Below are 16368 nucleotides of genomic sequence, written 5' to 3'. Positions count from 1 at the left end.
ACAATACCAAGGACATTTCAATGTTCAATCTGTGTTTATACTATTAAATTTTTCAAAACAGAATATATTAAATGATTATATATTGTATATATTAGTGGTCTACATTATATTGTATTCATACGCAGACACTGAAAATGCTCAACCAAATTTTTAAAAAGTTAGAAAGAAACCTGTGGCATAGAGTACAAATAAAGCTTGTTTGCAAACAGAACCTTCAGAATGCCCAAACTTAAATTTGACCAAAGGAAGTTACATCAGCTATGGAACTGAGGTAAATCTCATGATAGGTCATTGCAAAATCAGGAACATCCAAAGTCATAGAATCCAGAGTAGAAAATAATTTTAAGGAGAGAAAGAAGATTTTAATTCAGAGCTCCAGAGAAGATAAGTAGATACATGGTATCTACATGGTAGTAGAGTACCATGGACAGAAGCCAGTGCGACTGTTGTGAGGGAAAAAAAATGTGGGCAGAAATAGTAAATGCTATAATTTTGAATATCACTTTGAAATATTTTGATGGTGTAGGAAACAACAAATATTGAATATGCCCAATAGTAAAGCAATATTATAGAGAGGGCTTTCTTCATTTTCTATCACTTTAATAATGAACATCTTGATTTTTATAATTTTTTACAGCATTAGAATAATCATTTAGGTTCTGTTTGCAAACAAGCTTTCTTTTTACTCTACACCAGAGGTTTTCAATATTTTTAAAATCTGGTTGAGCATTTTTCAGTGAATACAATATAATGCAGACCACTAATATGTACAATATATAATTATTTAATATATGTCTGTTTTTGAAAAATGTAACAATATAATCAGATTGAACATTGAAAATTTCTCGGTAGAGTTTTTAACTTCTCTGTTGACAATTTAAGAAAACTTGATTTTTATAATTCTTTACAGCATTAGAATAATCACTTAGAGGAAAAGGCAGATCAAAAATTAGGTAATTACCTAGAAAACCCCATTGTTTCTACCCAAAAGCTCCTTGATCTGAAAAACTACTTCAGAAAAGTTTTAGAATACAAAATCAATGTACAAAAATCAGTGCATTCCTATACACCAACAACATCCAAGCAGTGAGCCAAATCAAGAATGCAATCAAATTTACAACAGACATGAAAAGTATAAAATACCTAGGAATACAACTAACCAGGAAGGCGAAAGATCTCTACAATGAGAAATACAAAATATTGTTCAAAGAAATCAGAGATGATGCAAGTAGGAATACATTCCATGCTCATAGATAGAAAGAATCAACATTGGGGCCGGGCGCGGTGGCTCAAGCCTGTAATCCCAGCACTTTGGGAGGCCGAGATGGGCGGATCACGAGGTCAGGAGATCGAGACCATCCTGGCTAACACGGTGAAACCCCGTCTCTACTAAGAAATACAAAAAATAGCCGGGCGAGGTGGCGGGCGCCTGTAGTCCCAGCTACTCGGGAGGCTGAGGCTGGAGAATGGTGTGAACCCGGGAGGCGGAGCTTGCAGTGAGCTGAGATCCGGCCACTGCACTCCAGCCTGGGCTACAGAGCGAGACTCCGTCTCAAAAAAAAAAAAAAAAAAAAAAAAAATAAAGAATCAACATTGGGAAAACAGCCATTCTGCCCAAAGCAACTTACAGATTCAATGCTATTCCTATCAAACTACCAATGACATTCTTCACAGAATTAGAAAACAATTATTTTAAAATTCATATGGAACAGTAACAACAAAAAAGAGTTCAAAGAGCCAAGGGAATCCTCAGCAAAAAGAACAAAACTGGAGGCGTAACTACCTGACTTCAAACTGTACTTCAGGACTACAGTAACCAAAACAGCATGACACTGGTACAAAAATAGACACATAGATCAGTAGAACACAATAGAGAGGCCAGAAATGATGCTACACACCTGCAACCATCAGATCTTCAACAAAGTTAATAAAAACAAGCAACAGGGAAAAGATTGTCTATTCAATAATTGGTGCTGGGATAACTGGCTGTTCATATGCAGAAGACTGAAACTGGACCACTTTATTACACTATATACAAAAAACAAAACAAAACAAACAAACAAAAAAACTTAAAATGGATTAAAAACTTAAATGTAAACCCTAAATCTATCCCTGGAAAAACCCTGGACCATAACCTAGGAAATATCATTCTGGACATAGAACCTGGCAAAGATTTCATGATGAAGATGCCAAAATAAATTGCAAAAAAGCAAAAATTGAACGGGACCTAATTAAACTAAAGAGCTTCTGCACAGAAAAAGAAGCTATCAACAGAATGATCTAGGGGAGTCCATTCTTTTTGCTTCCCTGGGCTACGTTACAAGAAGAATTGTCTTGTTTCACATAAAATACACTAACACTAATGATAGCTGATGAGCTTTAAAAAATTGTCTGTTTATAAATCTCGTAATGTTTTATAATGTTTATGAATTTATATTGGACTGCATTCAAAGCCATCCTAGGCCTCTTGAGGCCTGCAGGCTATGGGTTGGACAAGTTTGGAAACAAAAAAAGACAACATACAAGACAGGAGAATATATTTGCAAACTATGTATCTGATAAAAGTCTAATATCCTGACTCTACAAGGAACTTAACAAGCAAAAGACAACCAACCTCATCAAAAAGTGAGTAAAGGACATAAACAGATACTTTTCTAAAGAAGACAAACATGAGGCCAACAAACATGGAAAAATGCTCAACATCACTAAGCATTAGATAAATGCATTAGATAGGATACCATCTCACACCAGCTGGAATGGCTATCTTGGGTGGGCACAGTGGCTAATGCCTGTAATCCCAGCACTTTGGGAGGCTGAGGTAGGCAGATCATGAGGTCAGGAGATTGAGACCATCCTGGCAAACACGGTGAAATTCTGTCTCTACTTAAAAAAAATAATAATACAAAAAATTAGCCTGGTGTGGTGGCACACGCTTGTAATCATAGCTACTCAGGAAGCTGAGGCAGAAGAATGGCTTGAGCCCGGGAGGCACAGGTTGCAGTAAGTTGAGATTTTGCCACTGCACTCCAGCCTGGGCAACGGAGTGAGACTCCATCTCAAAAAAAACACACACACACACAAAAAAACAAAAACAAAAACTACCTTTAAAAAGTTAAGAAATAGCAGATGCTGATGAGTTTGCAGGGAAAAAGGAATGCTTATACACTGCTGGTGGATATGTAAATTAATCCAGCCATTGTGGAAAGCAGTTTGACAATTTCTCAAAGAACTCAAAGCAGAATTACCACTCATCCCAGCAATCCCATTATTAGGTATATACCCAAAGGAATATAAATTGTTCTACCATGAAGACACATGCACATGTATATCTATTGCAGCACTATTCACAACTGCAAAGGCATATAATAAACCTAAATGCCTGTCAGTGGTAGTCTGGATAAAGAAAATGTGGTACATATACACCATGGAATACTATGTAGCCATAAAAAGGAATGAGCTCACATCATTTAAAATAACATGGGTGGAGCTGGAGGCCATTATCCTAAACAAACTAACACAGCAACAGAAAACCAAATGCCATGTGTTCTTACTGATATGTGGGAGCTAAATACTGAGAACATATGGACACAAAGAAGGGAACAACAGACATCAGGGCCTACTCGTGGATGGAGGGAGAGAGGATGATGAGGATCAAAAAACTACCTTTAGGGTACCATGCTTACCACTTAAGTGATGAAATAGACTATATACCAAACCCCCATGACACACAATTTAACTATATAACAAACCTGCACATGTACCCTTTTTTAGTTAAATTAAGTTTTAACTTTAAAAACTTATTTTTAAGATAAAAAATGAAATATTGAAAGTTAAATAATCATCTCTTTCCTCTTTATCCATCTTTTTCGTATCGTGTATTTGTTTCCCATTGCTGCTAGTAACAAGTTGCAGCAAATGGCATGGCTTAGAATAAAACCAATTTATCCTCTTACGGTTCTGGAGTTGAGAAGCCTGAAGCGGTTCTTACAAGGTTAAAATCAAGGTGTTGGCAAGACTGCCTTTTCCAGGTTCTAGACACTGATTGCATATGTTCATGGACATAACTCTTGACCTCTGCTTCCATCCTTACATTTCCTTCTCTGACCCTGACTCTCCTGTGTGACACTTCTAAAAACCGCTGTGGTTATATTCTTCCCACCTGGACAATCGAGAATAATCTTTCTATGTCGAAACTCTTAATTACGCAGCCAAATCCCCTTTGCTGCGTAAAGTAACATATTCACACGTTTGGGAAATTGGTATGCAGACATCTTTCAGAAGGGCACATTATTCTGCCCACCACATATTCCAACAAAATCTTTCTGTCTAGCTTTGAAATCCAGTGCTTGGACATAAATTTTAGAAAATCTAAGTTTATTTACATAATATGGCAAAATGTTTATCTTCAACAAGATTTTAGGAACCACATTGATGAATGCTTCAAACTGAAAGGAGATGATATACTAGATTTTTAAATTTACAGTTAGTGAGCTAGTTAACACTGAGCTATTACCCATCATTCTGTGAAAGCCATGGAATAGTTCCCAGAGTCAGGCTCTCACTCATCAAGGGAAAACAATCACACATAATATACTTGAATGAAATGGAGCTAACAAAAACAGGTAACACTACTATTGTAATGACTTTAATTTTCATAGGCTTAAATCAGTTAACTTTAATATTTCATTAAGAGTTTTTGCTTTATGCAACTTTGCTTTATATAACTTTGAAAGGGAAGAGTTCCTCAATGTAGTTTTTGTTTGTAACATCATAAATGCTACACAGAAATTCTCATTTGTATTCAATTGGTGTTAAGGCATTTCACACTGTGTTTGTTTGGAAGTATTCCACACACGTGATGAAATTATTGATTCAGTTGAACTGATGACTTATCCATATAGTCATCAGCAAATATCAGTGTCTCATTCTTATACATCTTTTTATCTAGATAACATAGCACACATAGCAATATTGATTAATGTTCCTTTCTACATAATTTAACCCCAAATATTCCTCCAAAAATATAAAGATATGAAATTAACTTATTTTGACAAAAAACTAAAATACAGATTAATTAAAACCCACTGGTTTTCAATCAGTTTTATAATATTTCAAGCAATATTCCTGACTTTGTCTTCCTTGTGTGTTCATGAGTGTAGAATAAGGATGATGAACTGTTGAGAGCTTTTGCCTCTTTGCTGATATTAATCTCAAATGTCCCATATCTGCATGTATTGTACTTTCAGTATGTGTAGGAACATAGAGAGAATAAGAAGAAGAAAAGGAAAAGAATAACAGCAGGAAAATCTTTTTAAAAGTGATATTTTACCTCCACTTAAATATAAATTTGCCCTCACACAGTTTAGCTTCAAATTTTAATGTTCTCTGTTCAATTTCAAAGTCAGAAATACTGAGTTTTTCTCTTTCATTCCCGAGGCCTGTTGTGAAGGTTAAAGAACTATCATTAATAGGAAGTAGAGTTGAATGTTTATTAATGCTGGACTTTGAAATAACCACTGATACCATAGTATGCAGCAGGTCTCAAGCAAACTCCACTAATTCATAGTTCTCATTTACACTCCCACATGGACAACTGAAAAATTAGAAAAAGATATTTGTATCCTTGTGACAAGTCAGCAGGTAGAAAAACAAATATTTAAAAACTGCCAGCTTTACCAATACCATCTAGGCATGCAACATGAAAACAATTCTAACCCACTGTACTTGTGGAAAATTTTAAAATATTTCAGGAAAACAATAAGCCCAGGTAATTACTGTAGAGTTCTACTCACTATTCTGGAAGAACACAGAATGCTACTTACCTAGCATTTATCCCCATTGGGCAATCATTCATGATGTGACTGACTGATGACTTATTGAGCACCGGTGGGAGACCATTTTTACAGCTTTCATTGGAACATATTTGACACATAAGCAGCAAATGGAATGGAATGCTACTGATGACACTAATAACGGAAATTGTGCTGAGTTCCAATGTCTTCTATCAGGTCATTCACTGGGAAAGCTGTGAGATAGTTACATTATCTATCAATCCACACTTAATAGTGAATTGTTTTCATTCAACATTTGTACAAAGCATTGATATGCTTCTGATGAATGAGACTGATGGTAATGATAATGGCTACTTGATTTTTGTTTTGCCTGCCATTCACCTTTCTTAACTGTCAAGGATGCAATAAATTATAAGTACTGTTAAAACTTCTTGTAAGAAAAGTGAGGCTTTCTCACTGGGAAAACACTCTTTATCTGCACTTCACCTAGAGTGTAAATCTGTTGTCTTTATTCTTTATTACTTTTTTTTTTTGAAGGGAAGGTTTTATTTTTACGTATGTGTGTACACAAGTATATAGACTTCATGGGAAATTATATTGCATCCTGCATTTTCTATAAGAATATAAAATTTCAGATACTATATCATCCAAAATTTTTGGTCTTTTGCCAAAAATTTGGGGACAAGTGGCTTGCATTTCTGTCTTCTGGAACTTTCGTCTATAATTCCATGGTCTTTTCTCTAAGCACCAGGAAATACACTGGAGATTGTAGAAAAAAAAAAAAGCAATGAAGAGTGAAGCCCCTGCATATCTTTAAAACCTTGGATATGCATTATTTTTACACTTACTTTACCTTTACTGTCTCAAACCTTTAGCTAAAGACTGTGACCCTGTGACCCCAGTTACATAGAATGGAGAGTTTTGCTGTCAAAGAATCAGTTAAATTATGATAATTTGTATTGATACCTTACAAAAATTTTTTTAATCAAACCATCTCATTTAGAATTTGCTTTTGGCAGTTTTATTACTAATCACCACCAGGCCTAATTTGTGATCAATTACTATTAAGCATATATAGTACTTATCTACCTGTGAAATTATACCTTTGTTGAAATGGGCAAATATTTTATTTGACAATCTCTATATAGTAGCTAGGAATCACTAGGTAAAGTCCAATTTTATTGTGATTTATTTAAGAATGTGCAAATTATGTTACACATTTATCTTTAACCATAAAGAGTACATTTATATAATTGTTATAGAAAGCTAATTCACAATTTGATATGTTCTAAAATATTAGTGATATGATTGAAGGTACTTTGTTTTATTTATTGCATAACTTTCCATTCTTAGAAGTTCTCATCATACTTTTAGAATTCCTCTGTTTCTTGGTACTTTTTGAACCAAGTAATGTTACTGGATACTGTAGAGTGTATTTTCCAAAGATGACCACACAAATATACATCCAATTGTATAGGTTCTTCTCACATTATCATAGTGACACATTTCTATCAAAAGATGAGGGAATGTCCTTCATTCTACTTGAAACTAAACAGAGCATAGTAACTGCTTTACCCAGTAAAATGTAGCAGAAGTAATTTTGCGTAACTTATAATGCTAAAAGTTAACAAAACATTACAAATGGCAATGCACCGTCTGCCTTTTTCTGTTTCTCTTTAAGTATACTTGTCATGAACCCAATCAACATGTTGTAAGAATCACAAGCTACATGTTGATTCCTTGTGTGTCTCATCAACCACCAAATTTCTAAGTCAACAAGTCTTCAAACAATTCCCATCCTGAGCCTTCAAGACTCCCAAATGAAGTACAAGCATACTTTGTAGATATTGAGAGTTCAGTTCCAGATCTCTTCAAAGTAATGAATATTGCAGTAAAGCAAGTCATACAAAATTTTTGGTTCCCCACTGCATATAAAAATATTGTTTACAACATACTGTAGTCTACAATGTGTGCAACTGAATTACATCTAAAAAATGTACATACCTTGATTTAAAAATACTTTCTTGCTAAAACATGCTTGTGATCATCTGAGCCTTTAGAGAGGCATAAACTTTTTCTTGGTGGAAGTTCTTTCCTTGATGTTGATGGCTGCTGACTGATCAGAGTGTTGGCTGCTGTGTATTGGAATGACTGTAGCAATATCTTAAAATAAGACAACAATGGAATTTGTCACACTTATTGACTCTTCTTTTTGTGAAAGATTTCTCCATAGCATTTGCTGCTGTTTGATAGAATTTGCCCATATTAAAACTTATTTCAAAATTGGAGTCAATTCTTTCAAACCCTGATGGCTGCTTTATCAACTAAATTTTTATGTAATAATCTAAATCATTTTTTGTAATTTCAACAATATTCACAACATTTTCACCAAGAGCAGATTTCATTTCAAGAAACCACTTTATTTACTTATTCTTTAAGAGAAAGTTCTCATCCATTCAAGTTTTATCATGAGATTAGAGCAATTTAGTCACATCTTCAGGCTCCACTTCTAATCCTAGTTCTCTTGCCATTTCTGCCACATCTGCCATTACTTCTTCCATTGAAGTCTTGAACACCTGAAAGTCATCCATGAAGGCTAGAATCAACTTCTTCTAAACTCCTGTAAATGTTGATCTTTTGACTCCTTTCCATGAATCACAAATGGCATCTACAATGGAGAATCCTTTCCAGAGAGTTTTTGATTTACTTTCCAGAGAGTTTTTTATTTGCTTTGCCCAGACCTATCAGGTAAATCTCTAATTATGGAATCTATAACCTTATGAAATATATTTCTTAAATAATAAGGCTTGAAAGTCAAAATTACTTCTTGATCCATGGGCTTCAGAATGCATTCTGTTTCAGCAGGCATGAAAACAACATTAAGCTTCTTGTATGTGTAGCTGGAAGTCAGGGACCCCGAACAGAGGGACCGGCTGGAGCTGAGGCAGAAGAGCATAAATTGTGAAGATTTCATGGACATTTATCAGTTCCCAAAATTAATACTTTTATAATTTCTTATGCCTGTCTTTACTGTGATCTCTGAACATATATTGTGAAGATTTCATGGACATTTATCACTTCTCCAGTCAATACTCTTGTAATTTCTTATGCCTGTCTTTACTTTAATCTCTTAATCCTGTTATCTTCATAAGCTGAGAATGTACATCACCTCAGGGCCACTGTTGTACAAATGGATTGTAAAACATGTGTGTTTGAACAATATGAAATCAGTGCACCCTGAAAAGAACAGAATAACAGCAATTTTCAGGGAACGAGGGAAGATAACCATAAGGTCCAACTGCCTATGGGGTCGGGCAGAATAGAGCCATATTTTTCTTTTCATGGAAAGCCTATAGACAGATGTGCAAATAGGAGAAATATCACTGAATTCTTTTCCCAGCAAGGAACAACCCTGGGGAAGGAATGCACTCCTGGGGGTAGGTCTATAGATGGCCACTCTGGGAGTGTCTGTCATATGTAGTTGAGATAAGGACTGAAATACGCCCTGGTCTCCTGCAGTACCCTCAGGCTTACTAGGATTGGGAAATTCCAGCCTGGTAAATTCTAGTCAGACCAGTTGTCTGCTCTTGAACCCTGTTTCCTGTTAAGATGTTCATCAAGACAATGCGTGCACAGCGGGACATAGAACCTCATCAGTAGTTCTAATTTTGCCTTTGCCTTGTGATCTTTATGGTCCTTTGAAGCATGTGATCCTTGTGACCTACTCCCTGTTTGTACACTCCCTCTCCTTTTAAAATCCTGATGAAAACTTGCTGGTTTTGCAGCTCAAGGTTGCCATCACAGTCCTACCAATATGTGATGACATCCCTGGAGGCCCAGCTGTAATATTTCTCTCTTTGTACTCTTTCTCTTTATTTCTCACACTGGCCAACATTTATGGAAAATAGAACCTGCATTGAAATACTGGGGGATGCTTCCCCTGATAGTATGTCTCCATCAGAGATTTTAGATGATGACGTGTAGTGCGGGAACAGAAAACCAAATACTGTGTGTTATCACTGATAAGTGGTAGCTAAACACTGGGTACTCATGGACATAAAGAAGGCAACAGTAGACTCTGGTGACTATTAAGGGGGAGAGAGAAGGAGGAGGACACAGATTGAGAAACTAACTGTTGGGTACTAAGCTAACTATCTGGGTGATGGGATCATTTGTATCCCAAACCACAGTATTACTCAAAATACCCATGTAACAAACCTGCATGTGTACTCCTTGAATCTAAAAATAAAAGTTGAAATTATTTTAAAAATTCGATAAACCATGCTGCTAACAAGTGTGCTATCATCCCTTATTGTTCCATTTACACAGCACAGGCAGAGTGGATTTAACATTATTCTTAAGGAGCCTAGGATTTTCACAATGGTAAAAGATAACTGCCTTTAACTTAAACTCACCAGCTGCATTAAGTCTGAATGAGTCAGCCAGTCCTTTGAAGTTTTGAAACCAATCATTGACTTCTCTTCTCTAGCCATGAAAGTCTTAGATGGCATCTTCTTCCAGTAGAAGGCTGTTTCATCTACATTGAAAATCTGTTGTGTAGTGTAGCCATCTCAATTCTGTTAACTCAGCTTAACTTATCTAGAACTGTGGATAACTTGCTGCATCTTCTGCATCAGCACTTGTGGCTTCACCTTGCATTTTTGTGTTATAGAGATGGCTTCTTTTCTTAACCTCATGAACCAACAACCTCTGCTAGCTTCAAACTTTTCTTCTGCAGTTTCCTCACCTCTCTTAGCTTTCATAAAAATTGAAGAGAGTTAGGGCCTTGCTCTGAAAAAGACTTTGGCTTAAGGGAATGTTGTGGTTGGTTTGATCTTCTAAGCAAGCCACTAAAACTTCCTCTCTATCAGCAATAGGCTGTTTTGCCTTTCTGTCATTTTACTGTTCACTACAGTACCACTTCTAAAATTTTTTCATGGATTTTTTTCCTTGCATTCACAACATGGCTAACTGCCTCAAACTTTTGGCCTATGTCCACTTTTGACATGTGCTCCTCACTAAGCTTAATTATTTTTAGCTTTTGTTTTAAAGTGAGAGATGTGTGACTCTTCTTTTCATTTGAACACTTAGAGGCCACTATAGGGTTATTAATTGGCCTGATTTCAATATTGTTTTGTCTCAGGGAATCAGAATGCGTGAGGAGAGTGAGGGAGACAGAGAATGACTGGTTGATGGTGCAGTCAGAATATATACAACACTTATCAATTAAGTTTGCCATCTTATAAGGACATGTTTTGCAGAACTTCAAAACAGTTGCAATAGTAACATCAAATATCACTGATCACGGGTAACCATAACAAATATAATAATAGTGAAAGTGTTTGATATATTGAGAAAATTATCAACATGTGAACCAAAGCAAGACGTGAACACATGCTGTTGGAAAAATGCCACTGATGAACTTGCTGGAGGCAAGGTTATATCAAGCCTTCAATTTATAAGAAGTGTAGTATTTGCTAAGTGCAATAAAATCAAAGCACGATTCAACAAGATATGCATGTCTTAGGCATTGCATAGCAGAAGAAAGCAATGTTTACTATTTTCTTTCTGTATTCCTGCTTCATAGAAATTGTTACATCATTGCTGTTTCAGTAACTAAACTTAGGGTTAATTCATTATATATTGACTTAATGGAGATTAACTGTCTATTGCTGCACAGGTAAGAGTATGATTCTTCCACACACCTACACATACACAAACACCCACACATGCACATATACTAAAATTTGAGTCAGTGATTTTGAGACCAAGTGGAAGGGAAACATTGAAATGACCTTGCAAAAATTTTAGCAAAAAATTTGATGACTCTTGAGGATGTTATCAATATCATTATGTAGTGGTAAAAAATTTAACAAAACTATTATCTGTAATAACCAAAAAAACTCAATCTAAGAAAATGGATGATGTAGCTAAGGGGATTTCCTGGCTGAGTGTTGATCATGTTGGCTTGCTTCTTCTAAATGCCTTTAGTGAAATGCAAAAGCAGAGAGATAAGCTAAAGAATGAATGAATAAACATAAAGGAGTTATAGTTTTGTCTGAAAATGATTTTTTGCCTTCTCATCTCTAGACCGTAAATGATGCTAAAATTATAAAATGGCTTCGGAGCTAATCTCACATCAAAGACATTGTTAGAAAGTATAATCTAAAGATCAAGCTGAGGACATGGCTATAAGAGCCTTGTTAAGATACCAGAAAGTTTCAAGTTGGTGTCTCAAACAAAAATAAATTCCTCTGAGCATCTTAATGGTGCCATCCTACAACAGCCTCATAGAAAGCCCAAAGTACAGAAAAGTATATTCCACCCAAATGTGTATATGTGTATTTTTTTCTTAATGGAGCAAACCCCCACAAGTTCCATAGAAAACTCATGAAGTTTTTTTTTTTTTTTTTTTTTTTTTTTTAGTTTTTATATAATTTATAGGTTCACTGACACACAATATTTCAAAGATTATTTTACAGAAACATGACGAGATCAGAATTAAAAGTAGAGATAAAATATAAAGAGGCTTTTGGATTCCAAAAGCAGAACCAGACTGAGAAAAATACTGAGGCTACAAACATTGGACATTTCTTATGGAGATGGAATATGCAAAAGGTATCCAGGAAGCCAGAGTGTGTATCAAACAGCTGTGGACAATCATTCCCAGGAAATAAGACTGATTTCTACTCAAGTAATCAGCAGACATCATGTGCTCAGCTGAATTCCATAATTTTTGTAGACCAGTGACTTTGTGTGTTCCTTCAGCTTTCTCCCTCACTGAATTGTGGTGTTTGGAAATTATGCCATTTCTGCACAACTATTATATATTGGATATGGAGGACATATTTACTTTTCTCTTAATTTCATGAAACTTCAGAATGCACAGAACTATACTCGAAGAGTTGTACTCCAGGAACTGCAGCAGAGGAAATTCATCTGCGTCTCAACTTTGTATGATGAGATCCTAGACTATAAGCTGATATTACAATGGGAAGGAACACTGGGGGTTTGTAGGAGAGAAATCATTGAGATTATTTGAATGTTTGTAGCCCCCTAAAGCAAACTACAATTACACAATGTATGTAACCCTTCCTAATCTTACAGTGTGATGTTGACAGCACTTGTCAAGAGTTAGGAGCTCTTTGTCCCTTCCCACTGAGCCTGAGCAGAACTGTGCAATAGTTAAAGGGATAGAACAAGGCAGAAGTGGTGTGACTTAACTTCCAAAGCTTGAACAGAAAAGGAAATGTTGCTTCTAGCTGGCTCTCTCTCTCTCTCTGACTTTAGATTCTTGCTCCTGGAGCCTAGCTGACATGTAAGGATCACCAGGACACAGTGAGAAGCCATGTGTAATTATTCCCACCAACTGCCCACCTAAGGTGCCAGCCTAGAGCCAGGGCCAACCACCAAATGTGTGAGTGAATGAGCCTACAGTTAGCACTTAGTAACCAAATTCTGAATCTTCCACCTAAGCCTCATAAATTGAGAATATTTCTTCCCTGACAGCTCAAATTTTTGATCCACAAGCAGTATGAAAGATAATAAATTCATATTTTTGTTTTAAGCCAGTAATTTTGGAGTTATTTCTTACACAGCAATAAATTCAGACTAATTCAATGTAGTACATTGGATTACCAAGAACATATATTTAAACTAAGACTGCTGAATGTCCAGGTGTCTAGTTATTTCCTTTTATGAACCTTTACATGTTGTTAAATCAAAATGTCTGAATGATATTTCAAAATTTCAAAATAATAATGAGATTTTTACAAGGATAGTTTTCTAACAAAGTATACTGAAATATGTAAAGTATATTGAAATACACTAAAAGATTTGAAGCGTTTCTCTGTTGTTGATTTTCAGAAAAGGGTTCACATTTTCTACAAAGATAATGCTTTATTTAGGTACTTTATTAGGCAATTTTAAATTAAAATTTGCATCTTTTCCCCCCACACTATAGCCTTAATTTAAGGTTAAGATAGCATGTTGACCTATAAACATACAGTAGTGTATAAATCACAGAGTAGAAACTTTTCAAAAAATAAGGTACAGAAAGAGTAGTAAAAAATTAAATTCAAAACAATTGACACGAGATTCAGGTTCTTATGAATTTATATTTTATAGTATGCTACACACTGTTATATTAATACCCCTTTATGTTAAAAATAAACTATAAGGCCTTTAAAATACAAAGATATTATCACTGATTATTCAAAAATACTGACAACTATTTTCCAGTGCAGCACTGGTGTTTCAAGAAAAACAAAAGCAAGGTACAGCAATTTGTTAACAAAAACGTGTATGCTTTTGGATAGCAATATTTCACATTGTTAGGCATATCCTCTATTTTCCCAAAAAGCAACATATGATAATTTAAAACTTTGGAAGTCTCACTGAATAAAATAAAATAATAGAAACTAGATATTTCTCATATATTTTGTGTATCAAAATATGCAAGCCATCATTGATTTACTTATTTATTTAAAGTATTTAGCCTGAGCGTTATAAGTCATGAATTCAGTAATCGTGTACCATGTTTCTTATTACCAAATTATACAGCCAACTAGAACAATATCAAAGCATTACATTAAAAATATATAATATATATATCCAAATTACATACATATGTATGTTTATATTTGTGTGTGTGTGTGTGTGTGTGTGTGTGTATACATATGTATAACAATCTACAAATCGGGTGTTTCTGATTCCTTCTCTTTTTATTTTTCTCCATAAATTCCATTAGTATGTATAAAATCTAATGCAGCTCTAATATCTTAGTATCTTAGTGGGTGCTTTATAAATAGGAACTGAAATTTTGAAATAATTCAGAAATTTGGTCATTTACCCTTCTAATGACCCATAAATTTCTACCCTGGCCTGAATTCTGTCTGAATTTCTTCTTTATTGTAATGCATACCTTGCCCACAAGGTTGTGTTGATTATAAAACAGAGAATCACACTTTTATATGGGAGACACATTGGACCTTCAAGTCAGGAAGCTCCAAGTTTTAAATACCTAATTTTCATTGATTACTTCAGGATAATTATGCAACATTTTAAAGCCTCATGGTCTTTATCTGCATAGCCAGAAAATAATAGCAAAATAATAGAAAATTTCTGAATTTTGGAGAATTAAATGAATGCATGCAAAATGCATGCCTCATGGTAAGCATGCAATCATTGATGACTATTATAATAATCGATAGGACCTCATCAGCTATTTGGCTAGGGGGAGGTTGAGACAGACAGAGAAGTTTAGTATTCTGCATCTGCTGACTCTTCAATGTCAATCCTCAAATATCAAAATTCTATACCTAAGAACGAGAAGTTATTTCAAACATCACAGATTAAACACCTTAGCAGTAGAGCAACTTACTATTTGGGTAGTCACTAATTTTTGCTGGGTAAGGATGACATTTATAATGATTAGGAGTTCTCTAAGTGAGAGACTGCCATCCTACAGGAATGATAAGAGAAGTTTAATCCATTTATTTGATCAGTATGATGCTTACATCCACCTCAATATGTTGTTCCCTATTTATCCACCCCTACTAGTAACTTCTATTTGGGTTTACTATTTATACAGAACTGGGCCAAACCCCAGTGGGCCTTCAATTCATTTTCTTTTTAGTTATTTTACTCAAACACATTATTATTTACCTCAGAGGTTTAACAATGCTCAGTTTAGTATTTAAGGTTAAAGACACTGCTGCCATGAAGATGATTCGCATTTTCAAATTCACAGTTCCGGTTGCACAAGGCATTTGGAGTTTCAGACTCATTCACAAGAATGGGAAAATTGGTACAATTCCTCATCAGGGACTTCTAAACAGATAACTGGGTTGTTCTGACCTTGGGCAAGTAAAGTTACCAAAAGCAATTGGGACATTTTGCTTCTACTTATCATTTTGGGGTCACCAGCTGCTATTGTAAGGGCAATGTGCTTTGGGAATTCAAGCCAGAAAATTTAGAGGGGCTATTGGGCAATCCGGGGATGAGCAGGAGTGTCCGCCTCCAAGGAATCATTCTTGTGAGCCACTTTGCCAGCGGCTGAGAACTGTAATAGGAGTTGAATAAGAGAGATAATTGGAATGGGAAAAAGGGAAGGAGAAATCAAGTAAAATAAATTACACCAAGTGTTTCATTCTGAAAGTCAAAGTTATATCCTGTGTGTACTTTCTTTCCTCTACCTTGCCCTGCTCACTTTTCCATGTCACAAATGACACCACATCCCCCAGTCTCACACAGATCTTGTGCTCTGGGCCTCAGAAACATGCTAGATTCTATTGCTCAATAGGTGCAAAGTCAGAGAACAAGCTTTTTATTTTTATTTTTTTATTTTTTTAAAGTTGTCATTTTTCCACGGTAAGAACTCATATAACAAGAACTTTTGTGAAAGCCATATTAATATGTTTACTATATTCAGAATTTGATTATTGTGATTTTTATCATTTATTGTATTTCACATTTGAATAAAATTCTGAAGATTTATTTTTAACAACAAAAATACAGCAGGTTTACTTTTAGAATTCTGAATTTTCTAGTAAAAGGTAATGTATCTAAAAGTATC

Source organism: Theropithecus gelada, chromosome 17 (genome assembly GCF_003255815.1).
Source record: "Theropithecus gelada isolate Dixy chromosome 17, Tgel_1.0, whole genome shotgun sequence".
In the NCBI taxonomy this organism is placed as follows: domain Eukaryota; kingdom Metazoa; phylum Chordata; class Mammalia; order Primates; family Cercopithecidae; genus Theropithecus; species Theropithecus gelada.
The sequence above is the reverse complement of the archived record's forward strand: the minus strand, read 5'-3'. Positions refer to the sequence as shown.